The sequence below is a fragment of the Helianthus annuus genome, chromosome 16 (assembly GCF_002127325.2).
Source record: "Helianthus annuus cultivar XRQ/B chromosome 16, HanXRQr2.0-SUNRISE, whole genome shotgun sequence".
Classification (NCBI taxonomy): domain Eukaryota; kingdom Viridiplantae; phylum Streptophyta; class Magnoliopsida; order Asterales; family Asteraceae; genus Helianthus; species Helianthus annuus.
In genome coordinates, this window is record NC_035448.2 from 117576616 (window position 1) to 117601528 (window position 24913).

The 24913-nt window shown below is 39.7% G+C and overlaps 1 long non-coding RNA gene across 1 annotated transcript; it reads left to right on the forward strand.

Annotated features, from left to right (window-relative positions):
- The first annotated feature begins 2528 nt into the window (after window positions 1–2528).
- LOC118488094 lies at window positions 2529–11547 on the forward strand. The gene is made up of 3 exons (XR_004883677.1): window positions 2529–2554; window positions 11232–11260; window positions 11462–11547. It is a non-coding gene; the product is annotated as an uncharacterized LOC118488094 (long non-coding RNA).
- The last annotated feature ends 13366 nt before the right edge of the window (window positions 11548–24913 follow it).

The window sequence follows — 24913 nt, forward strand, 5'->3', positions numbered from 1 at the left end:
CCAATTTCGTCAAGTTGTTCTTTGTTTCGCCAAGCTTCTGTTTCACCAAGTCCGATTCGCCAAGATTAGTTCTGTTTCGTTGTGTCTGTGTATAAATAGACTGTCACTAGTCTTAGAACACAAGAGAACACAGAGAGAGCACACAGAGAGCAAACACACACACACGAGAGTTTGAGAGAGTTTATAGAATACATCTGTAAACATTGAGCTTGTAACCGAACCTACAGTGGTGTTAATCGGTGAATATTGCGTGTCGTGTATTTGCGTGTTCTATCTCGGATTGCCTTTCCGGTTGGATTCCGCACAACCGGGTTGGTTAGTATACAAGGATTAGGCGACTAGATCCTCCTAGCCGGACCTACAACAACTTTGACAATTACTTGACCAAGATCGAAAAGTTGAAAATTTGAAGAACACTTATGAATATGTGAAGAACACAGTGGTTTATCCGGTGAACCGAAAATTTTCCGAACACAAATTTTGCATGAAACTTCACTAAAAACCAATCTTTAACATGTGAAAATGAAAAATAAAATGGTTTTTATAAGAACTTTTAGCAAAAATATGAAGACTTTTGAAGCTTTAAACTGAATTTTTTCAGGAGAAATAAACTTCAAAAACCCGAAACACCTTGGTTTTAACAAGGAGAAGAGCCAAGGCTCTGATACCACTTGTAGGTCCGGCTAGGGGAGGATCTAGTCGCCTAATCCTTGTTGTCAAACACACCCGGTTGTGCGGAATCCAACCGGAGATGCAAACCTAGATAGAGATAAGGAAACACAAGATACTAAACACGGAGATTCAATGATTAACACCCTTGTATTAATACTTGAAAAACAGTTACAGCACAATGTTTACAAATGCTCTCTGTAAACTCTCTCTAGTTCACTCACACTAGTGTCCTCTCTCTCGTTTTTCTGTTCTGTCTTCAGCCTATTTATAGCCACAGCAATGACGAAACACAAGTAGGTCGACGAAACACAAGCAATACTCAACGAAATGGAAGAGCACATGACCAAATGGGATCAAGGTCGACGAAACAGGTCTGTTTCGTCGGCATCCATGTGTTTCGTCGACTTTGGGCTTTGGCCCAAAACATTTGAGGCCCAAGTTGTGTTTCGTCCATTTGGTTTAGCCCAAGTCTGGTAAACCGGCCTGGTGCTCAAGGTTGGCTCTCCAGCTTTGTGTATGGAACTTTTCGAACGCACGACGGAGGAATGTCACAACGTTAGACTTGAGCCAAACCTTAGCTGAACAGAACTGAGTCGCGTCCACATATCGTGTACTAACAATAGGCTTATACAACGTCAATACGTGACCTATACTACACCTATACGACACGATATCTCACTTATAGGCTTATACGAGGTCAATACGGGACCTAAACCACACCTATACGATACGATATCACACTTATAGGCTTATACGAGGTCAATACGGGACCTAATATTTGTATTATTTTTAATTCTTATAATTCATAATATTTGTATTATTTTTAATAATATTTTTTTTATAAATAAACATGAAAATACCCCAAAATACACACAATTAATTTACTTTTTTTTATAAATAAACAAATGAATACACAATAAAAAAATACAAAAATTGAGCTTTTTATACGCTCCTTAGAGGTCCCTACGCAGCGTATGAGACAAAAATGACACAACTACCCTTGTATTTGGCTTCGTATAGCCTCAACACAAGGGTATAAAAGACATTTTCAGACCTTTATATACGCTCCTTAGAGGTCTATACGCAGCGTATTTAAACTTTGTGAAAAAATGATCCCTCAAACCTACCAAAATGACTCAAAAAAATCTAATGGTTTATATACGCTGCGTATAGACCTAACGCAGCGTATATAACCCTTGTTTTTTGTGCAATAATTGCTGATCAGGCTCTGAAATCTATGGTTTATATACGCTGAGTATAGCTCTATACGCAGCGTATAGAGGTAACCCTATACGCAGCGTATAGGTCAATACGCAGCGTAGGTAAACCCTAAGTGTGCAGATAGGCAAACTGGGTGTGCAGATAGTTAGGGCCTTTTTAAATACCTTAATCAAAAGTTTTAGTTATGGTTGTGTTTGTGGCTCAAAACTAAACTGAACAACAACTTGTGCACATCCTTAAAATCACCAACCGCAGTGTTGTGATTCCCGCTGCAACGCGCAGGCACCCCACTAGTATATATTAATGAACAAGAGTAAAACAAAATGTAAAATGGAGGGGGTAGAATAGTAAATTTCACACCTTACCCATACCACGCACAACCATAAAAACCTATTTTTCAACAATTCGACAGACGTATCTTTTTCAGCCAGTGCCGCCTTAGAGAACCCTAGCTGGTAACGATCATTAACAATGTTAGAGGAAAAGAGGCGACGTGATCTCAGGGTAAACCTTCAATCTTGTTTGCTATTATTATTGTGACGAGATTTCCAGTTCTGTTTTTTTCATAAGCTTTCGGTTTTCTTACTTGTATTCGGTTTAATCATGCAGAGAACTGAAGAACGTACATGTTACTTGATCATAACATGTTGAGAATTCATAGGTTATAACAAGTATCCCGTGCAATCTGACTGCACATGGTAACGTTAAACTCTACATTTCTGAAATTTCAGTTCAACTACCTTTTAGATCTGTTGCAAATGACTATAGATTTTGTTGAGATGTTGTTGATCTTCCTGTTGATTTTGCTGGTGCTTAATTTAATCCAAACAGACCACATTAGAGATCGTTTTGTTTTCAGTAATATTATAGGTTTTACTTGTGTTTCTCTGCTGCTTTAAGAGTTTCGATTAATCACCATTACTGTCCATTTAAGATCTTCACCACCATTTCACAGTATAATATATCTTAGTTTCGGTAGATGGTAGGTTTCTCTTGCTTGAATGCAGTGTTGGTTTTCTATGTTTGAATCCATAGATAGTTAAGTCGAAAGGGCTCGATCTTCCAGAGGGATTTTAATTGATTGTTAAATACAACAGTGATTGATTTTCGACAAAAAAAGTTAATTTACTATTGATATATGCTATGTGTGTTGTATGATGTGTACATTAATCATCTGATGTTTGATGATATAGTTCTGTTTTTAGTGTATTGATGGCCATTTATTGGTAATCATTTTTTTGATAAGTAATTCTGTATATATCTCTTGTAGTTTATTAAGGCCCAGACTATCCGGACACCTTCTCCGCCTAATTTCACACTTTTTGTGCCCTAGACGCCTCGTATAGCTCTATACGAGGCGTATATGCACTGAATTTGAGGGGGTCTCAGAGGGTGTCAGGCACGATGTTTAAGGAACCCTATACGAATGGTATAGCCCTACACGAGGCGTTTATGCTTGGTTTTTTTTTTGGCTGAAATGAGGGGTGTTTTGGTGGGTTTTGGTATGGTTTTTTGGATAGTTTGGAAGATGTGTTTTTTTATTGAAAATTTTTTTGTTTTTAAAAAAAGTTTTTTTTTCTTTTTTACACTATAAAAAGTTTTTGTTTTTTAAAAATCAACTATTTTAAAAATCGTCCTTTTTTGGTTTTAAAAAAAAGTTTTGTTTTTTTTTTGTTTTTTACACTATAAAAAGTTTTTGTTTTTTTTAAATCAACTATTTTAAAAATCGGCTCTTTAAAAATATTATATCGATTAAATATTATATTGTTTTTAACATTTTACTTTTTTAAATATTATTCTTTCGATTAAAATTTTATCTCTTTCAAATATTGTTTCCGTATTATATTCAGGGGGTTATATTGTTTCCGTATTATATTCAAAACATATTTTGTTTCCATATTATCTAAATTTAAGACAACAATCATTAAGTAACCGAATAACTATTAAGTAACCGAATAACTGAAAACAAACATAAATATGACATATATAAGATAACTTTTTACATCCATAACAAAAATATATAAGATAAGTTTGTACATATATAATAAAAATAAAAACAACAACAGGTCTATGCATCCAAATCCGAATCCGAATCCTGATGCTGCTGCTGCGGCTGGTGCTGCTGATGTGGTGCTCGAACCGGTGGAAGCGGTATCGGGGTAATCCCTCTCTCTCTCGTCTATCCTGCTCCGCCCGTACCAGCCAACCTGAGCCTGTCAAGCTCGGCTCGTACATCCGGATGTAGCGCAGCTCCTGGGGCATGACCTGGAATAACGTGACGTGGAAACTGAGGTGCCCCGGCAGGTGGCGGTGGCTGTGGCACCGCTGCACCATCTAGATCCTCCGGAGGGTCCTCCACGGGCACTACATGAGCAGGATCTGCAGGAGGATGAACGGGCTTGAAATGCTCTGGTAGGGGCTCCTCTGTCCATACGCCCCCTTCGCGGTTTTTAAACCGCGGGCCAACGGGGAACCTCTTGATTACCCTCATCCCCCACAGCGACTGCATACCCATCCGCGTCGGCATGATTGCCGGCGTCCGTAGATGTGGGTCCTGGTGTGGTACGAGGCCCAATGAACGGGCAATGACGGTCACGTACGCCCCGCCATACAAAAATCCGCGCTCCTGCCGGTGATGGGCGGAGGCGTAGTACTGGGCTAGACCGTGTGCTAGCGCGCACGGCCTCCTATACAACAAACAATAAAGGAAAAAAAGATCTGTGGTCGTACACCACTCACGGCTGTAGCCGCGCGCTGAAATAGAAGTAGCGAGCAAATGGTGCAGATACCTGCAGATAGTGTTAGCGAAATACAGAAACAAAGATTAATAAACAATGCATATAATCACAATAATTGCCATATTAAACGTACATACCTGTACAGTGGGTCCATAACAAACGACACCCTCCCCTTCGACTTGGCGTGCTCCCAATGATTCTCCCCCGCAATCACCTGCCAGAACCCTACAAGAGTGGGTTTTTCAACCACCACTAGCCCCGCTGTGTAAATCTTAGTCTCGATCTCCCCCTGCATGTATAAACCACAATGCACCGCAAACTCTGCTAGCGTCATCGAACGCATAACACCAGCAAGCCTGAAAGAAACCTCAGGCGGATGGGGAGCACCTGGGTACGGAAGCGGCACTGGACCCAGGAGGGTGAAATGTGAATGACGAAAGGAACTCGACCGGCAGCTCCCTGTAGGTCGGCGTGTGCGCCAAATCAAAAAGACGATGCCACGGCGAATCGACAGGTATAAACCGACGCACTCTCGGCGTCTCAGCAATCTCATCCATCGCATCCCAGTCGATCGCTGCATGCGATCCAATGTGCATCCTCCTAAGCTTCTGGCAATGACGGGCGGCCTCGGTGCCGTCGGGAAGCTCTAGATATGGATGCCCTTGCAGCGTATCCACAGGCGGTCGCCGTCTCCGTCGTGGACCCTGCTGAACCGGCTCTACGTGAATGTCATCGCCCGGAATCAGATCGTCCTCCATAATAAATACTGTATACGTATAAAAACAATAATAAATAATTAAATAATTAAATAATAATAATAATAACATTAATAATAATAATAATATTTAATAACAATAATAATAATGTTTGTAATAATAATAATTAATAAATAATAATAATATTAACAATAATTAATAATAATAATAATAATAATATAATTAATAAATAATAATAATAATAATTAATAAATAATAATAATATTAACAATAATTAATAATAATAATATAATAATAAATAAATAATAATAATAATAACAATAATAATAATAACAATAAAAAGAATAATAATAACAATAATAATAACATTACAAAAAAAAAATAAAAATTCAGAGCCTCGTATAGCCCTCGTATAGGGCTATACTCGGCGTCCTGGTTTACTTGTTCATCTTCAACCTTATAGTCAAACCCCCAAAACCCAACAAAATTCAACTTTCAGGGCAAACCTACGGTCTAAAGGCAAAAACGAGACAAAAATACTTAACTACGGGATGAAATACGTACCGGTGATGCTTCAAATCTTCAAAAATACGGTCGAAATACGTACGAGGCGTATAGCTCTGTCTTCTCCGTATGTGTGTGTTTTTTGTTGTTTGGGGGTGTAATCAGTGTCGTCTAGGCCCCCCAGACTTATACGAAACATAGACGACTCGTATAGAGCTATACGAGGCGTCTATACTTTTTGTTAAATGACTTTTTTGCCCCTGTATAGCCCCTAGTATAGGCATTTTTCAGGGGCAAAATGGTAATTAACCAAATCAAAAAGATATTTCTGGTGTGGTTAATTACCATTTTGCCCCTGAATAATGCCTATACTGGAGGCTATACAGGGGCAAAATGGTCATTTAATAAAACTTTTTTAATAATTAAAAAAGGAAAAGGTGTTAAAGTTGCCGCCTCAGTTGTACTCCTCGTACAGACCTGTACGTGTCGTCTATGTATGCAAATTACCTTTGAGCCCCTGTTAAAGGGCTATACTGGGGACTTTCAGGGGTAAAATAGTAATTAACAAAAAATATTTTCAAAATTCAAATTTAAAGTAAAAGAATTGTTACCGCTCAGATAGACGCCTAGTACAGGTCTATACGAAGCGTCCATTTTCAAAAAATTCAAATTTTGAAATTCAGATATTCAAAATTTAAATTTTCAAAAACCCGCTAAAATAGACGATCCGTATAGCTCTATACGAGGCGTCTGGTTTAAGTAAAATTACTTTTTAGCCCCTGAAATAAGCCTAGATTGGGGGCATATCAGGGGCTAAATGGTCTTTTGGTCAACCATATACGACCCGTCTAGCTCTATACGAGTCGTATACTTGTATTTTTTTGTAGAAATTATAATAAAAATTACTTTTTAATGAATTTTAATTATAGAATAATGATAGAAATTATAATAAAAATTATAGAATTTGTAGAAAATTATAGAAAAATACTATTAATTACAAAAAAATACTATTAATTACAAAAAAAATAGTATTAATTACAAAAAAATACTATTAATTACAAAAAAATACTATTAATTACAAAAAAAATACTATTAATTACAAAAATCATTCTTCCGTATAACTATCTATGTAATTAAGACTGGGGTTTGATCTTGGCCGAGGATTCATTATCGATGTATACCATTCTAGACGTGGCAAGTACATATCTTTCCGTTGTTCTGTATGGGGTCTTTGGTGGGTCATCCATAGCCCGTGTGCTAGTGGCATAGGATAATCCCCTTCCAGGTTAACATGTATGAAGTGGTTCTCGTTAACATGTGTAAGCGTTATGAATAATGGTTGTTGATTAGCCGGAGGACTTAGTATTGGGAAGTAAGTGGAACTCGCACCCATGGTTGTCGTTAACAGGTGCACCCCGATACCGTACGTTTGTGCAATAAGAAGTCCTGCAAAGGGGAAGTCCATCCAGTGATTCTCCCCACAACCGGCCACTGAATCCCAAATTAGGCCCTGACGATGCGTGTAAAAATAACCTTCAGCCCATGCTTCAAATATTGGGAACCAGATCGATTCGTTCTGATCCATTTCTTGGACAAGGTCCCTTCTAATAAGCCCCCATGAACTCTGATCCATCCCTAAGCCCACAGCCACAGACCGAAACCCACAATGACCGTCCGGCATCACATCTCGTATGCACGAGACGTACGGATGGAACACTGGCGGAATGGCAGACTTAAACCGTTCGATGATTCCCACGTACTCGTCGCTAATGATTAAAGGAAAACCATGATCATCTCGTGTCTCTTTCTTCTTAGAACTCTTTGAACGGCTTAGGCTCGCTTTGGGTTTTTGGGACCTTATAACCGACTGTTGTGAGGCCTGAGACGGAACGTACGAGCTGTGGCGAGGTTTATCGTACTTACTTTGTCGTGAACCTTCAAAGCATGTGTTTACATCACCGAAGGAGCTTCTCCTCAATTCTTCATCTATACGAGAGGCCTCGTCCAACCTTTCTTGTACCTGCTTTGTTGTTGGTCGGCCACGAGTATTTTGTTGGACAACCGGTGGTTTCTTGGTAGATTTCGTTGGAGTCAACACCGCCTTAATCTTTGAAAGCAGGCTTTTTTGCTGAGCTGGGGGGTGCGACTGTAATTGTTGTCTAACAACATCTAGCTCTTCGACCACGTCAAGGGAGTCGTCTATCAATTTACAACTTTGGAAGTTAAGTTTCCGCCAGAAGACGTCTATGTCTTCGAGTTGAATCGGACGCTCTGCACGGTTAAAAACAATATTGTTTAAGTAAAATGAAAAAAGGAAATATATCACACAAGTGTTGTACGTTTAACAATTATTACCTTCACGCATGTACTTTTCTATCCTACAAGCACAGGGCAACCCACAGCTGTGCCACATTTGGCAACCACATGATGAATTAAAGCGCTCCAAGACATCTAGCTTCCTAATTGCCTCTCCATGCAACAAGTCAAGGGCTGTATGGGATACTTTTCCAAGTAGGTGTTGAAACATCGGGTGTTTGTGGTGTTTCATTGTTTTTTCGATGCTTTCTCGAAAAGTCTTCCTTATTTCACCGAACTGTGTCTCAACTATATCCCGGACACAACCAACTACACGGTCCAAGTAGGTGTTGAAATTTGCATAGGTGAGTCGTATGTTATTAGAAAAACTTACTAGAACGTTTGCACTCCACAAGTCGCTTTCGCATGTTGCGCAAGTGATAGTCGTAGATGGGTATGCATGGAGACTCAATCAATGTCCCCCAGAATGACAAAAATTTCTTCCAGTCTTCGTCTGTGAAGGCACCCTTGCAGTACTTCATAACATTCTGTTGTATGTGCCACCTGCAAAGAAGCCTGGAGGCGTCTGGAAATACTTTAGCACACGCGCCCATAAGGGCTAGGTCTCTATCCGTTAAAATCACACGTGGCTCCATACATTCATCCAACATTGACTTAACCCTCTCAAGCACCCACACAAAGTTATCACCCCGTTCTTTACTAACAACGGCATGCGCGATAATAAACGATTTGTTGGTAGGCATCATACCAACAATCTGGATAAAGGGCATATTGTATATGTTTGTCTTGTACATTGCATCGATCATCATGACGTGGGGGAATGCACGCCACATGACTCTCGAGTCCCGATGAAGAAAGAAGATCTCTGTTACGATCTCCGTTCCGGGTTCTTCCCGTGTCTCGTAAATAAAGTCGTTGTTTATCAGCACATTTTCTAGTGACTGCATGGGAGTCAATCCTTGTCTTTGTTCGGCTCTAATCTTCGCTACAACGTTTTGAACGACTTTCTGAACGTGAAACATGTCGGGGTCCTGCTTCCTTATCGTTTTAAATATTTTGCGCGGCTCCATGTTTTGAGCTGCCAGCTGCTCGATCAGTTTCATTTCGCTTGGAGTAAACCTTCGCACAAACGCGTGGGCCGACAGGTCCTCACAAAGTTCGTGGTTATGTTCAATTGTTCCGTCTTTTATCTCCCAGGTTTCATACGGGTGGTTTCGGACAGCCAGCAGGTAAAACGGGCAACCGGTTTTTTTGCTTCCAGCTTTTCTAAGTGTTGTTGTACTCTGGTGCTCACCACCACGATCACATTCAAGCCATACCCTCCCGGTTCTTCCCCCGATTTTCTTTGATCGACGGGTGACAATAACGAAACCATCCGCGTTTGCTATTTCTTGTATCCGTTTCTTTAGTTCATCTAAGGAGTTGAAAACCTGTAACATCGACAATATTAATAATAATAATAATAATAATAATAATAATAATAATAATAATAATAATAACAAAAATATTAATAATAAAATAGTAATTTATACCGTCTTTTTTAAGTACGGACTGTCCAGAATGGGAGGTGCTTCAGCACCATATCTACCATATCCACCATAACCACCATATCCTCCAACGTCCGAATTGTTTTGATGAACGTAAGGAGTGCCCGGGGAAATGAATTGCTGATGATCACCGTCTCCTCCGTATCCACCGTATTCCCCGTATCCACCGTATCCACCATATCCACTGTCTCCTCCGTATCCACCGTCACCTCCGTATCCACGGTCTCCTCCGTATCCACCGTCTCCTCCGTATCCACCGTTTCCTCCGTATCCACGGTCTCCTCCGTATCCACGGTCTCCTCCGTATCCACCGTCTCCTCCGTATCCACTAGCATGGTATGAGTCATCTACAGGGGCTGTTTCATCAACAGGAGGATGCTTGTTCAAATCTAGAAACGGGCTGTTTTGTTTTCCTTGTATACCAGACACAACCTCCTCTTGCTCATTAGAATCGGGAACGCCAGACTCCTCCAAAATAGACAAACGTATCATCATTAGTAAATAATAAACTAAAAAAACAAGTAATTAAAACATTTACGCTAATAACTGTTACCGGAACGCTTTCGTGCCCCCACTTTTCGCTAGAATACTGCCCGAAGATATAGTTGCCGTCCCAATATGAGGACATTTCAACACTCCGGGATGATAAGAACGCAAATACAAACAACGAGAGTCTTTCGAATAAATAAAAGAAGAAACAGAATGTGAGTGTTTGTTTGTTGAATGCTCGGATGTGGACCAAGAACGCACTGTAGGTTGCATTTTATGTGAGCTAAAGACGCCTCGTATAGGTCTTTACTCTCCGTATGCCTTTAAGTCATGTCGGGCATAGTCTCATCATAGTCAAATCGGTCAGCCCAAGACGCCTCGTATAGACCTATACGAGGCGTCTAAGTACCCTCGTATTGACCCCTCGTACAGGGCTAGACTCCCCGTCTGATGTGACTGATGTGACGTTGTACGAGGTGCAGAAGTTGGTCGGGAAAAGCAAACCTATACGCCTCGTATAGGGCTATACGAGACGTCTAGAAGGGTGTGGAAATAGGGAATAAGGTGTGTGAATATGTAGACCCTTTATTAATCTTAAACATTGTGATATATATTATTAGTATATGTTGTGTGTTGTATGATGTACGCATCAATCATCTGATGTCTGATAATATAATTCTGTTTTTAGATTATTAATGGTTATTAAATAGTATTTTTTTTATATTTTTTTAGTAATTCTGTATATGTATCTTGTGATTCATTAGTTTTAAAGATTATTTTATATATTATTCATATATGTTATGGATGTTATATGATGTTGATATATACATTAATCATCTGATGTTAGATAATATTTTTCTGTTTATGTCAATGGTTATTAATTAGTAACTTTTCTCTTTTTAATTAATTCTTACAAGTGTTGTGTAAACTGCATATATCTCTTGTGATAAATTAGCTTTAAAAATTATTTTATATAATACAAATAACGGCGGATTTTGTTAATGGGAGATTGTTTTTGTTTGTTGTAGTAATCATAATGGTAAGGGGGCGACTGAAGGTTCCAGTGGAGAGGAAAGTCCTGAGCCCGGGGAGGTTGGTTCCGGTCAAGGTAGCCGTGGTCAAAGGCGGCATGATGGTTACCAGGGTGGTGGACAGTCATGTATAAGTAGTCGCTGGGATCGAAGGGGTGATGATTGTGGTCGCTCCTGGCAGTATCGTAGCGGATCTCCTGAACGACCCCGGCAGAAAAGGAGTGCAGGTTCCAGTGGCGAGGAAAGTCCTGAGCCCCATGAGGCTGGTTTCGGTCAAGGTAGCCGCGGTCAAAGAAGACGCTTGGAAGATCGGGGTTGTTCTCAGCAGTATCATAGTGAATCTCCCGAACAACCCCAGCAGAAACTTTGAAGAGGAACTGATCCACGTCAGCATCATGGTGAGTCCGGGTCGTTTTATGCTGATGGACCTTCATGGTCATCGGTTCCTGACCTGTACCAAGCCACACGGGCGCCTCTGCAGCCTGTGACCACATTGCAGCTTATGTTATGTATATTGTATGTATTTGTGCATATGTTATGTAGGCTCAAGCTGATTTTCAGGGCCTGTCTCAAGCCCATGCCCAGACTGAGATTCTGGCTCATGCGTGGACTTTAGCCAACAATGGGATGTTAGGTTTTGATCCTTATGCTGGTGCATTGGGACCAATATGGTACAACAATACTATGCTAACAATGTGAACATGCTGAGTGAGCCTATGCTGACTTCTACATGGAAAGATGATCAGTTTGCTGGAAAAGGAGGTCCCTGAAGGTCTAATCACAGGTGGCAGTAGAAAACCAAGTCAATGGTGGCTTTTACTAACACTAGTTTGCTGGAAAAGGAGATCCCTGAAGGTCTAATCACTCTTGAAGATAATCCTTTCTTCTATCTCAATATGGTGTAATTGGTTCTTGTCATTAAAACTAGAAACAAGTGTAGACGGTGTTTGTTTTTACCGCGAATACAATTGGCAAACTTAATTTTTCACCTCCTTGAAGGGACTACAAGTCCAAGAAATTCCGGAGTCATTTGGTACTATGATATTATTAGGAAAATTGGAGATGAAGCATGCTTTACTTTATCTAGTGAAATGCCCCAGTCATTTGGTATTTTGATACTCTCCCTAATTTGTAACGCCTCTTTTTAGCTCTTGTTTCCTTATTTCTATTTTCGATCTTCTTTTGATTTTATTATTGTAACCAGAATTCCATATTGGCTTACTTGTAATAGGTTTGGTCATGAGAACGCATATAGTAATCGTTTATAACATGTTGATTTTTCACAGCGTTAGTACAAGAATCCGGTGCTATTTGACTGCACATGGCAATGTTAAACTTTAAAATACTGAAATTTCAATTCAACTATACCTCTTATATCATTTGTAAATGAATGACGCTTTTACTGTAAACTTTTTTGAGATATTGTTGATCTATCATCTGATTTCGCTTGTACTTTATTAACGGATTGTTGATTCTGGAATATAGACCGTATTCCTATTCCTATTCCTATTCCTATTCCTATTCCTGTACACAATGGTGTGTTTGAGCTGAATCCAAAACCCGACATTTTCAATGCATACGAACTGTATGATCCTATGGGCAAAGCTGATACGGTCCGTATTGTCTTAAAACTAATAATATGTGGTGACCTCACTATGCGAATCGTATGGTCTGCTGACCAAAAGTATTATTGCCGTATTGCAGTGAAATTTAGAATATGTGATAATGTCATAATACAGATCATATGTCCAGATGATCAAACTTGATAGAGTCTATATTATGCTTCTGGCATAAACCAATCTTGCTAGGATAAGCATTTTAAACATGTTTTAAACCCGCAAGAAGACTTAAAATAAAATTGTAAATCTGAGACATAAAACACAAGGTTAAGAGGATCAAGGAAACTAAGTTAACACCACACTTGTTTGACTCAATGCCGTTTACAAAAAATAATAAATAAAATGTGATTTGTCAAAACTTTGGAAAATAAGCCGGCACAAAATGGTAGCCGGTATGGACCTAAACAACATCGAGGAGTTTCTGTTTTTAAACAATCACAGGTGAAGTGATATTCAAGATCTTTGGTCTGCAACTGCTTCATTTGGTCTGGGGTGTGACGTGTGAATGGAAATTACTCGTGTATGAAGAAAATTGTCAATTAGATTTCATCATATGTGCTCTAATACAAATCTTTGATATGCACACGAGTGACAAACAAATCTAACTCTTTAAGATGACAAACTAGTAATCGGATTTTCATTTCTATAAAATGAGTTAGTAAATTAATCAAACTCATAATTTTAACAGTAGGTCCGGATTCGGATCTTGAACACAAGTATTGTAGGTCCCGATACGGATCGTCGGACGAACGTGATTTCTTGTTTCGGATGCCGTAGTGAGTGCGGAATCCAAGCTACAACACAAACCGAGTGAGAGAATGTAATACACAATAAGATTCACACTTAAACGATTCTGTGTATTGATTTCTACAGAGTTTCTGTACAATATTCGAACAATACAAAGCTCCGATCACTCTCACACTCTCAGTTTTTGAATGAATCCTATCCTGTTGTATTTATAGGCGATACATCACGTTACACGCGAAACAAAAATACTACGTATGAAACAAGACGAAGCAGGCACTAAATATTTGCTATATGTTACACGAACTAGACCATGTTCACATATATATTTTGTGTGTCTCATGTATTTCGTGTGTGCATGCATGTTTACATATATTTCGTGTGATTCATACAATTCATGCACTACTATTTCATGTGTATTTATAAAGATACATGCATTAATATTTGCTATATGTTACACGAACTAGACCATGTTCACACATATATTTTGTGTGTCTCATGTATTTCGTCTGTGCATGAATGTTTACATATATTTCGTGTGATTCATACAATTCATGCACTACTGTTTCGTGTGTATTTATAAAGATACATGCATGTGTTCAATAATCATGACATCATCATCATGATGTCATGATGATGCCAGTCTCGTTTCGTATCATTGTCTTCGTCACTTGTATCTCATATGCCGAGTCGAACCGACGGAGGAACGTCGTCGCCTTCGGTCGCGACTTTAACAGTCTCGAACGTCACTAGCGGCATCCACACTAATTGCATCAACAAACTCCCCATTGGATGATGCTCATGATGTTCGACTTCACACTGACGGATCTTCAGAACATCTTCACTTGTCACAGACAGTAGGTGCATCAACAAGCTCCCCCTTGAATGTGGCTTGTGAATCTGTTAATCTTCAAAGCTTCAGATCCTCGTGGTGTTGATGAATGGTCAACTGCAACTTGATTATCTTCATCCTCTTGATCCACTGATTGCATCCATGTTGTGTCATCAATTCATAGCTTGTCCTCTGACACATTCTATTTGCCTATAGCTTGCTTGAATGCTACATCTGCACACACTAGAAAGCTAAACGCGTAATGAGAACAACCGCTAGGGTTGTAATCAATCTTAGAGAATTTTCAACTGAAAACCTCACTAAGGATTTGTTGATACATATTTGTGGACGCGACTCGACTTGACGCGACTCGGCTTAGCAACGACATTCCTCCGTCGCGTGCTTCAAGCTTTCAAGCGGGCCAAGACATAAAAGACTTTGAACTTAGTCCTTGGGCTAAACAGATCCGCGAAACACACTAGTGGACTTCATATGTTGGGCCTAAGCCCATAATCGGCGAAACAAAAGGAAGTCGACGAAACACACTTGTTTCGTCGACTGGATTCCATTTCGTCGCCTGTTTCATTTGTTTCGTCGATAAAGTTTTGTTTCGCCAAGCCAGTTCCGTTTCGTGGTGTCTGTGATGTTGTGTGACTATAAATAGACAGTCTCAACACAGAACTAGTTAGAGAACACATAGAGAGAACACAGAACACACACGAGAGAACTGAGAGAGAGTTTACAGAGTATATTTGTAAACATTGAGCTGTAACAGACTTTTCATAGTATTAATACAGGGGTGTTAATCGTTGAATCTTGTGTGTCGTTTATTTACGTGTTCTATCTCGGTTCGCTATCTCGGTTAGATTCCGCACAACCGGGGTGGTTTGTATACGAGGATTAGGCGACTAGATCCTCCCCTAGCCGGACCTACAAGTGGTATCAGAGCCTTGGCTCGCCTTGGCTCTTCTCCTTGTTAAAACCGAGGTGTTCTTGGGTTGTTTTTCGGATTTCTAAAGTTTACATTTTCTAGAAAAACTTTTAAATGGAGTAAATCTTGTTGTTTTGCTTTGTGTTTTGTTAAAAACATTGTTAAGTTCATGTTCACATGTTAGTTATTGGTTTTTATTAAACATTTTTTGGCAAAATCGTGTTTTTGGAAAGTTTCGGTTCACCAGAAACTTCATCAAGTTCATAGTGTTCTTCATAATCTTCAATGTGTTCTTCATAAAATCAACTTTTTGATCCATTGGAAATTAAGTGTTAAACTGTTAGTGCATTGAAAATTGTTAAAGGATTATAATATTACACACTTTACCGGTTGGTATGTTGGGTATGGGAATGTATTGAAAAAGTCGTGTCTAGTGTCAGATCAGATAAGGTTCAGCCGAAAGCAGTCACCAACTTTTTACCAACCCTCTGTCACCTTTTCGACAAATCAGACACCCGACGAAACAATTTCTTTTCGCCAAACACCTTCTCGACGAAACACAGACCTTTGTTTCATCAATATCCCCTTTCGTCACTTGTTGGGCTTTTTGGGCTGCCGTTTCGTCGACAAGGAAGCCCAAAAGTGTTTCGTCAAACATTTGTACCGTCGATAATCATTGGACCTTAAACTTGATTCGTCATTTCTTGGGTCAGAATCAGTTTCGTCGACATTTGGGCCCATACATCAGTTTTTTTTTTTTGCCAAAAACTTGGGCCCAAATTTCCTCATCTGTTTCGTCGAGTTAAGTATTGGGCCACCTTAATTGATCTAAGTCTGTTTCGTTGTATTGGGAGCCCAAAACAAAATAGTCTGTTTCGTCAATATAAAGCCCAAAATTTGTTTCGTAAAAATAACAAAGTTTGTTTCGTGGAACGTGTTTCATCGAAACACTTGTGATTTTAAACAGAAGGTTTACATTAGTGGTTTAACTGTTTGATTTGAGTGTGTTTTTCAGGTATTCATTTTTCCGTATAAAATATGAATCCAAGTTGGTGGGGTACTACGTCTCCGGATGAAGGAAAGTACAGAAATACAAGTTTGTCTCCTTCGTGGGCCGAATCTCCCGTAACAGTATCTTCATAAGTCAATGCAATTTCTACCGGTCAATGGGCTTTCGTATCAAATCAGACGCCTAGTATTCAAAGCATTTTATTGAGCGAGAGCGAAACCGGAAGCTTGAATCGACCTCCAAAGTTGATGCACTTAAACGAATATCCGGGATGGGTTGATAGGTTCTACACATACGTGCTTGGACAAAATACTGAATTGTGGTTACATTTTACCACAGATTTCGATCAAGCAATAGAGGTTGCCGCTTCAACTGCTGCTACATTTGCGGATCTTCCTGAAGATCAAAAAAAGACCTATGATTTGGAAAAGAAGGCATATGCGATTCTTACTCAGGCATTAAGCAAAGATATTTACCATCAATTTGTCAGCTTCAAGACAACAAAGAAATTATGGGATGCGTTGAAGACCAGAGGGGTAGGAAATGAAGCAACACGTCAATTGCGACACGATCTACTCAAGAAAGAATTTGGTGGCTTCACGTGTATGGATAAGGAATCTTTGGGAGATATGACAAGTCGGTTCTATCATTTGCTTACTGAATTGGGTAATTTTGGGGTAGTGACAACTCCAGTAGAGGTGGTGAAAAAGTTTGCAGATGCATTGCCACCTCCTGAAGTACAATGGAGTTTTGGCTACAACAAACATCAATGACTTCGTGCAGCTTTTGGAGAACAAAGATCAGGAAGAAACTCTAAAGGCAAAGAAGGTTCCAGTGCCACAGAATCCTGAGATGTATTATGGAACCTCCAACACCTCTTCTGCAAGACCAGTCTCTCATGCTCCTCTTCAAACGACATTTGTCACAAACACAGATTTGTATGGCAATCAGATACAAGTCCCTGTCAAGCCAGCTTTGACAACAGACTTGTATGGAAATCCTCTACAGCCAGTTCCTCAACAGCAAGTCTATCGGCCATCTACCGTAGCAACTGATCTATATGGGAATCCACTTCCTGCTCAACAACAAGCGTGTTATGGAAGCACGTCATCTGCTGGTCAGCAATCAAAGTCAAATACAGTACGGCTCGACACCTCAAGCTTTTCAAAAGTCAGTGTGGAAGTAGCAAAGAAACATATGGAGCTGCTAAACACTTTAGAGAGCGCGTATTGTGGGTTAGTGGAAGGTCAGATTGGCAACATTAATCTGACACAAGAAGATTATCAGCAGATTGATAAGGAAGAGATGGATTTGATGGATATCAAAAGGGCCTTTGCAAGTGCTGTGAGGAGGGCAAAGGATTTCATGGAAAGAACTGGCAGAACCAGCTTGGAAAGCAAGAAAGACACCAAGTATGGGTTCGATAAGCAGGCTGTAAAGTGCTTTAACTGTGGTGAACAGGGTCATTTTAAAAGGGAATGTACAAAGCCAGCTCAGCACGAGAACTAGAATCCTTTCAGAAATCAAGGCAACCAGAAGAATCAGAACAGGAACAATGAGCGTACGTTGATACCTGTCAACAACCCAAGTCAAGAGGGACCATCAAATGCGAACCAAGCACTTGTGGTTCAAGTAGATGAAGGTTGTGATTGGTCAATTCAGTTCAGTAATGATGCTCCGGATGGAACAACTTGTTTTGCTGAGGTTGTCAAGGCTTTAAAACACGCCAGTGGTGGAGAATCTTCCGCCAATGGTGGTGACTCTTCTGAAGATGAAGACAGTTCTGGCTACAGTAGAAGTTCAGATGAAGAATCCTCGTGTTCAGGCGATGATCATTTGGATGAAACATCAAGTGCGTCAGTCGATGCAGATATTGATGAGCTTTTGGAAGAAGCTACAGCAGGAACTCATAGGAGATCTATTCTGGTGGATCAAGCTGCATATTCTTCTTCTTCTCTCCATTCAGCCTTTATGGCTAATGTCGACAGTTCATCAAGTCAGGTATGTGTCGATGAACCCACTTCTGTTATTTGTGATAATTGTGCTAGATTGAGTGTTAAATGTGCTGATTTAGGGGCAAACATGTCTGAGTTGCAAGGCAAACAAGATGCTTTACAAGCTAGTTTGTTTGACTTGCAAGACAAACATGTTTCGTTGAATGCTAAGTGGTGTGAGTTGCAAAGCAAACACGAAGCTTTGCAAGACAAGTATGATGTGACATTCATCCACAACCAAAAGTTGACCGTGGATCTTTCTAAGTGCACTGAAGCCAACATGTTTTATGAAAACCATGAAAAGGAGTTTAAATCGGTAATTGAGAAATTAAAGAAAGATAAAACCGAGCTGACAAAAATGGTTTCCAGAAAACAAACTGACATAAATTTGTATATAACTCGCCTTGAGATAATGCAAAAAGAAATGGCTTGTGTTTAAACTGAAGGTGAGGCGATCCAGCTTAAGCTAGACAGTTATTTGAGCTCTAGCTATGTGTTGGATCACATCATTGACGTTCAGAAAGAGAAACGGGATGTCACATGCATTGGTTACAAGAAATGTCCACCACCTGTGAGACACAATTATGATGCCATGCCTGATGAGGAAGACAGAACCTACTTTGAGCCATCTGTTCCTCTAGACATTAAGAAATTTGCAACAGGGCTTGGATACAAGAAAGAAGTATCATCCGATTCAGATGTGTCAGCAGATACATGTGTCTTCTGCTGAACCGAATCAGGATCCTCCAGTTATTATTAAGGATGCTGATTCTTCTGATGATGAATCTGATGCTAACCCAGCAAAGTCTGATGCGGAAATCAAAGAAGAGGACATACCTCTTGAGAATCATATTCTATGTGATCCTCCTGCAAAACCCGCTAAGACTGTTGCAATCGAGTCCTCGTCTGCAAAAGAGTCGGAGAGTGTGAATTTGCTGTACAATCTTGTTGGTGATGATAAAATTTATTCTGACAAAGATTTTCCTATTAAGAATGTTAATCAATCCTTAATCAGTAAAGTCTTTGAAAATTCGACAAGTAAGTTTTTGGGAAAGACAGGATCACATGTTACGGTAACATAGTGTCCTCCTATTCCAAAGGCCGAAGTTCGAAAACAATATGGCAATCAGAAATTACCAACAGAGAAAAAGCAGCAAAATCATACCAAACCAAAGGGAAATTCAACGACTCAAGGTCAAAAGAAACAAAGTCAGAAAAACAAGAAGATGGACTTTGTGAAATCAAAGGGAACCGATAAAATTGAAACTTTTGAGAACAAATCTAACTTGGATTTTGTTAAACAAGCAAAAGTGTTGAAAAGGAATGAACCAAACAGTTCAAAACCTAGTACCTCGGGATCACAAAGTTCATCATCGGCAAGACGATCACATGATACTTCGGGGTTTGTTGAACGAAGATCATGTTTTGAATGTGGTGAAATTGGACATATAATTCGAAATTGTTCGTATCTTCATAAGTTGAAAGCAAAGGTTGATGATCCCCGTGACCAAATTGACCGCAAGCGATCTGTTTCATCAAAACCAGATCCCCGTCTTGTAAAAGAAAGGGAAAAGAAACAGAAACGCCAACAGGTCAAGAAAATTGAAAAGGCGATTAAAACCGATGTGGTTAACAAAACATCTGTTTATGTCAAACCAGACAACTCAAAAACTTCAGACAACCATGAAGTTAAGATTTTAAAGAATAACACTGGTATAACAAAACAGACCTGGAAACCAAAAACGGTTATTGAATCAGGGGGACCATCACATTTTCCAAATCATCAAAAAGTAGAAGTTATTGTTGTTGATGAAAATGGAAGACCCAAGACCACAATGGCTTGGGTCCCCATCTCCAACTAATCAAATGAGTTCATGTGCAGGGTGTTCTAGGAGGAACTATCAGAAGTCATTGGATTGTTGATCGTGGGGCATCCAGGCACATGACAGGCGACATGAAGCTTCTCTACGACGTCAAATTTATTAGAGGAGGTTATGTTGCTTTTGCTGGAGATAAAGGCGGATATATTACGGGTGAAGGAATGATATCCAACGGGGTTGTAAGCTTTGATAAAATCAACTTTGTGCAACAACTTGATCACAATCTTCTCAACGTTTCTCAAATTTGTGACAAGCAGTTTTCAGTACACTTTGATGCAAACGGATGTTATGTGCTGAAACCCGGCTTCAAAATTCCAAAAGAATGGATTCTCTTATCAGCTCCAAGGATAAATGATTTGTATGTCCTTGATATGAGCCAAGCTATCACAACGTCTGCACAAGCAACATGTTTCGTTTCCAAAGCCACGGAAAAAGACTCAATCTCTTGGCACAGACGAATGGGTCACATTCACTTAAACATGTTGCGAAACAACAACAATGCAGGCTTGTATGCAGCTATTCGAGAATCTGGTCAACAAAATGATTGGTCTTTCGCGTGTTATGTTTCACAGGAAGAGCCAAGAACTTGGAAAGAAGCTATGAAAGATAACTCTTGGGTTGAAGCAATGCAGGAAGAACTGCAACAATTCCAGAAGCTTGGTGTCTGGAAGCTCGTAGCGAAACCTGCTGGTTACAAGAAGATTGGTACCTGTTGGGTGTTCAAATGCAAAAAGGATGATCGTGGTGTAGTTATTCGAAACAAAACAAGATTAGTCGTTCAAGGTTTTCGTCAGATTGAAGGGATCGACTACAAGGAAGTGTATGCACCTGTTGCACGTCTGGAAGCAATTCGGATATTTCTGGCTTATGCCTCATTCAAAGGATTCAAGGTTTACCAGATGGACGTCAAAAGTGCATTCTTACATGGTGTGGTTGACGAAGAGGTGTACGTCGAACAGCCTCCAGGTTTTGAAGATCCTATCCATCCCGATCGGGTTTGGTTGCTCAACAAAGCTCTCTATGGTCTACATCAAGCACCACGAGCTTGGTACGCAACCTTATCTAATTATCTGCTGGAGAATGGATTTCGCAGAGGTCTTATCGACTGTACTCTTTTCATCAAAGAACAAGATGGAGATCTTCTTCTGGTACAGGTATACGTTGATGATATTATTTTTGGCTCTACTAATGATGTTTTGTGTAGGAATTTCGAGCGCATTATGCAGGATAAATTCGAGATGAGTGCTATGGGGGAAATGACCTTCTTTTTGGGCCTACAAGTGCAACAAACTGAGTCTGGGATTTTCATCCATCAGACTAAATATGTTGGTGACATCTTGAGCCGGTTCCAGATGTCTGATGCAACGCCCATCGGTACCCCATTGCAACAAAATCACGGAATTACTCCAGATTTGAAGGGTGAATCTGTTAGCCCCTCATACTACCGCGCAATGATCGGATCTCTTATGTACCTCACAGCATCAAGACCAGATATAATGTACCCAACGTGCCTGCTTGCCAGATATCAAGTCAACCCGAAGGCCTCACATCTTGCAGCTGTAAAAAGGATTTTTCGTTATTTGAAGGGTTGCCCTGACACCGGTCTATGGTACCCTAGGGATAATAACTTTGACTTGATCGCTTTCAGTGATTCTGATTTTGGCGGATGCAAAATCGACGGCAAATCCACAACGGCTGGATGTTAGTTTTTAGGAAATCGCCTAGTCACATGGCAGTGCAAGAAGCAGACGTGCGTCGCTACATCAACATGCGAAGCTGAATACATTGCTGCCTCAAGTTGTTGCTCCCAAGTCCTGTGGATCCAACAACAATTAAGCGACTCCGGTTTTGAATTCCTAACTACTCCTATTTACGTTGATAATTCTGCTGCTTTACAGATCACTAGAAATCCTGTGCAGCATTCAAAGACCAAACACATCGAAATTAAATATCACTTCATACGTGATTGCTTTGATAAAAGGCTAATCAATGTGGTTAAGATCCACACCGATGACCAACGTGCCGACCTTTTTACAAAAGCATTTGACAAATCAAGATTTGACTTTTTATTATTGGTAAACGGCATTAAGGTCAAGCAAGAGTTAAACCAACATCGAAAAATCATTTTTGTAAATATCTTTGTGTCTTTTAAATTTATCTTAGTTTGTTGATTTTAGGGGGAGTAAATTAAATCCATATTTGAAAATCCAAAAACATCGAAAAATTTCAAAAACACAAAAACAATAGAAAAACAAAAATGAGTTTCCTAGCGAGCAAAAGAGAAAATGATAGTACATCAGTGGTCTATCCAAACCTCTTTAAACCTAAACTAAAAAACGATAAGCAGCTCTATATAAGATGTATTGGTAGGCTCACAATCATTTTAAAGTGTGCAGGGTGATATAAATCTAAACCGACTGAAGACCAGGTGGGAACCATTCATTGGCATATGGTCTTAGTACCGAAATTTCCTTTGAGAGATTGCCGAGGTTCTGAGATATTCGGTCTTTATGCTGCTTATCATCTGGGTATCATGGTTGTATCTTTTACCGAAAAATAACGGGGACGTAAGTCTAGATCTTCCATGATACCATACATACGTGTACATATTGCATACGACCTCAATAAGTGATAAACAATCACATGTCCAAACAAATAAGTGATAAAATATCACATTTATCCGGGAGTCAAGTTCGTCTCTCTGCTGTACGAAGTACTGACCTGTTCACGGACTTGCTCCTGTGCCCTCATGCATATGAAAATCAAGTTCCTCATCAATAAGTGATTATATCACATAGGGCTTGTTTTCAAATCTAAATAAGTGAGTTTCTCACATCATATACGGTCAAACAGATGATAATCGGCATACTCACCGGTAGGATGAACCCTCGTGCATACCTTGATACGGGAATGTGTCGTGATGTGGATGAACACCGGTCGGTAAGTATAAATGATACCTTAACGTATCTCCTCGCCATGATTACATCTGATAAGTTGAGCTTATGTGGACAACAATACCGATAATCGTTATAGGATACTTATCTTAATATTAACTAATTGAACAAAAAGAGCGTTTTGGCGTGACCGTACACTGATATGATTCTCTTACCCTCGAAACTCGCAAAACGAATGTCTGTAAATATTTATTTACTGCTTTCAGTCTTTATATTTGAAATATTCAAAAATTCCAAAAAGATTTTAGGTGTGTTTTAATATAAACTTTCTAAAAGCCAAAAAGATTTTATTTCTATCTTAGTTTCGATTGTACGATGTTGGATCTCGAGTCTTCGTTGCCTGAAACATGAACGAAAACCAAATTGACTAAATCTTCATAAACGGTCAAAATTTGCAAGTTTTTGAAAGTTAAAAACAGAAATTGATTAATTTGTTAAACTTTCAAACCGTCGGACGGTAGTTGATTGAGACATGGTCATACGTGTGTCATTTGCTTATACTAACTATATTCCAAGCAGTTGTTCTCATTTCGCGATTAGATTTCTTGCATGTGCAGATGCTAAAGGCAAGGAGAACATGGTCGATGACAAGATTCGGAATGAAGACACGACGTGAAGGCACTCAAATGATAAAGATGATCGAGTTGTCGCTAACCATCATCAATACCACAAGGATCTCAAGTTATAAAGATCAAGTCTTTCACGAGCATAACTCAAGGGGGAGCTTATGTTAAGGGGGAGTTTGTCAACACACTTCCTACATGAAACGGGGAGTTTGTTGATACACTTTCTGCTTTCAAGACGTGAAGACATTGAAGATCCTCCGACATAGAAGACATGAAAGGCGAAGCTCGCGAGTAGCGTCCAAGGGGGAGTTTGTTGATACATATTTGTGGACGCGACTAGACTTGACGCGACTCGGCTTAGCAACGACATTCCTCCGTCACGTGCTTCAAGCTTTCAAGCGGGCCAAGACATAAAAGACTTTGAACTTAGTCCTTGGGCTAAACAGATCGGCAAAACACACTAGTGGACTTCATATGTTGGGCCTAAGCCCATAATCGGCGAAACAAAAGGAAGTCGACGAAACACACTTGTTTCGTCGACTGGATTCCATTTCGTCGCCTGTTTCATTTGTTTCGTCGATAAAGTTTTGTTTCGCCAAGCCAGTTCCGTTTCGTGGTGTCTGTGATGTTGTGTGACTATAAATAGACAGTCTCAACACAGAACTAGTTAGAGAACACATAGAGAGAACACAGAACACACACACGAGAGAACTGAGAGAGAGTTTACAGAGTATATTTGTAAACATTGAGCTGTAACAGACTTTTCATAGTATTAATACAGAGGTGTTAATCGTTGAATCTTGTGTGTCGTTTATTTACGTGTTCTATCTTGGTTTGCTATCTCGGTTGGATTCCGAACAACCGGGGTGGTTTGTATACAAGGATTAGGCGACTAGATCCTCCCCTAGCCGGACCTACAGGATTGATATTAAACAGTATTAACTGACGACACACATGGGAGACCAACTTTTATTCAACTACCAACCGTCAATATTATGAAAGTTTCAAAATTGTTCAATTTTAGATCTTTAACTTTCAAAATTTGTCAACTTCGACCATTTATGAAGATTCGATTGTTTTCCGGCTTACAAACAAGTTTTAGATGGCTATGCTTCGAGTCAACATCGGTCAATAAATATAAGGTAGAAAC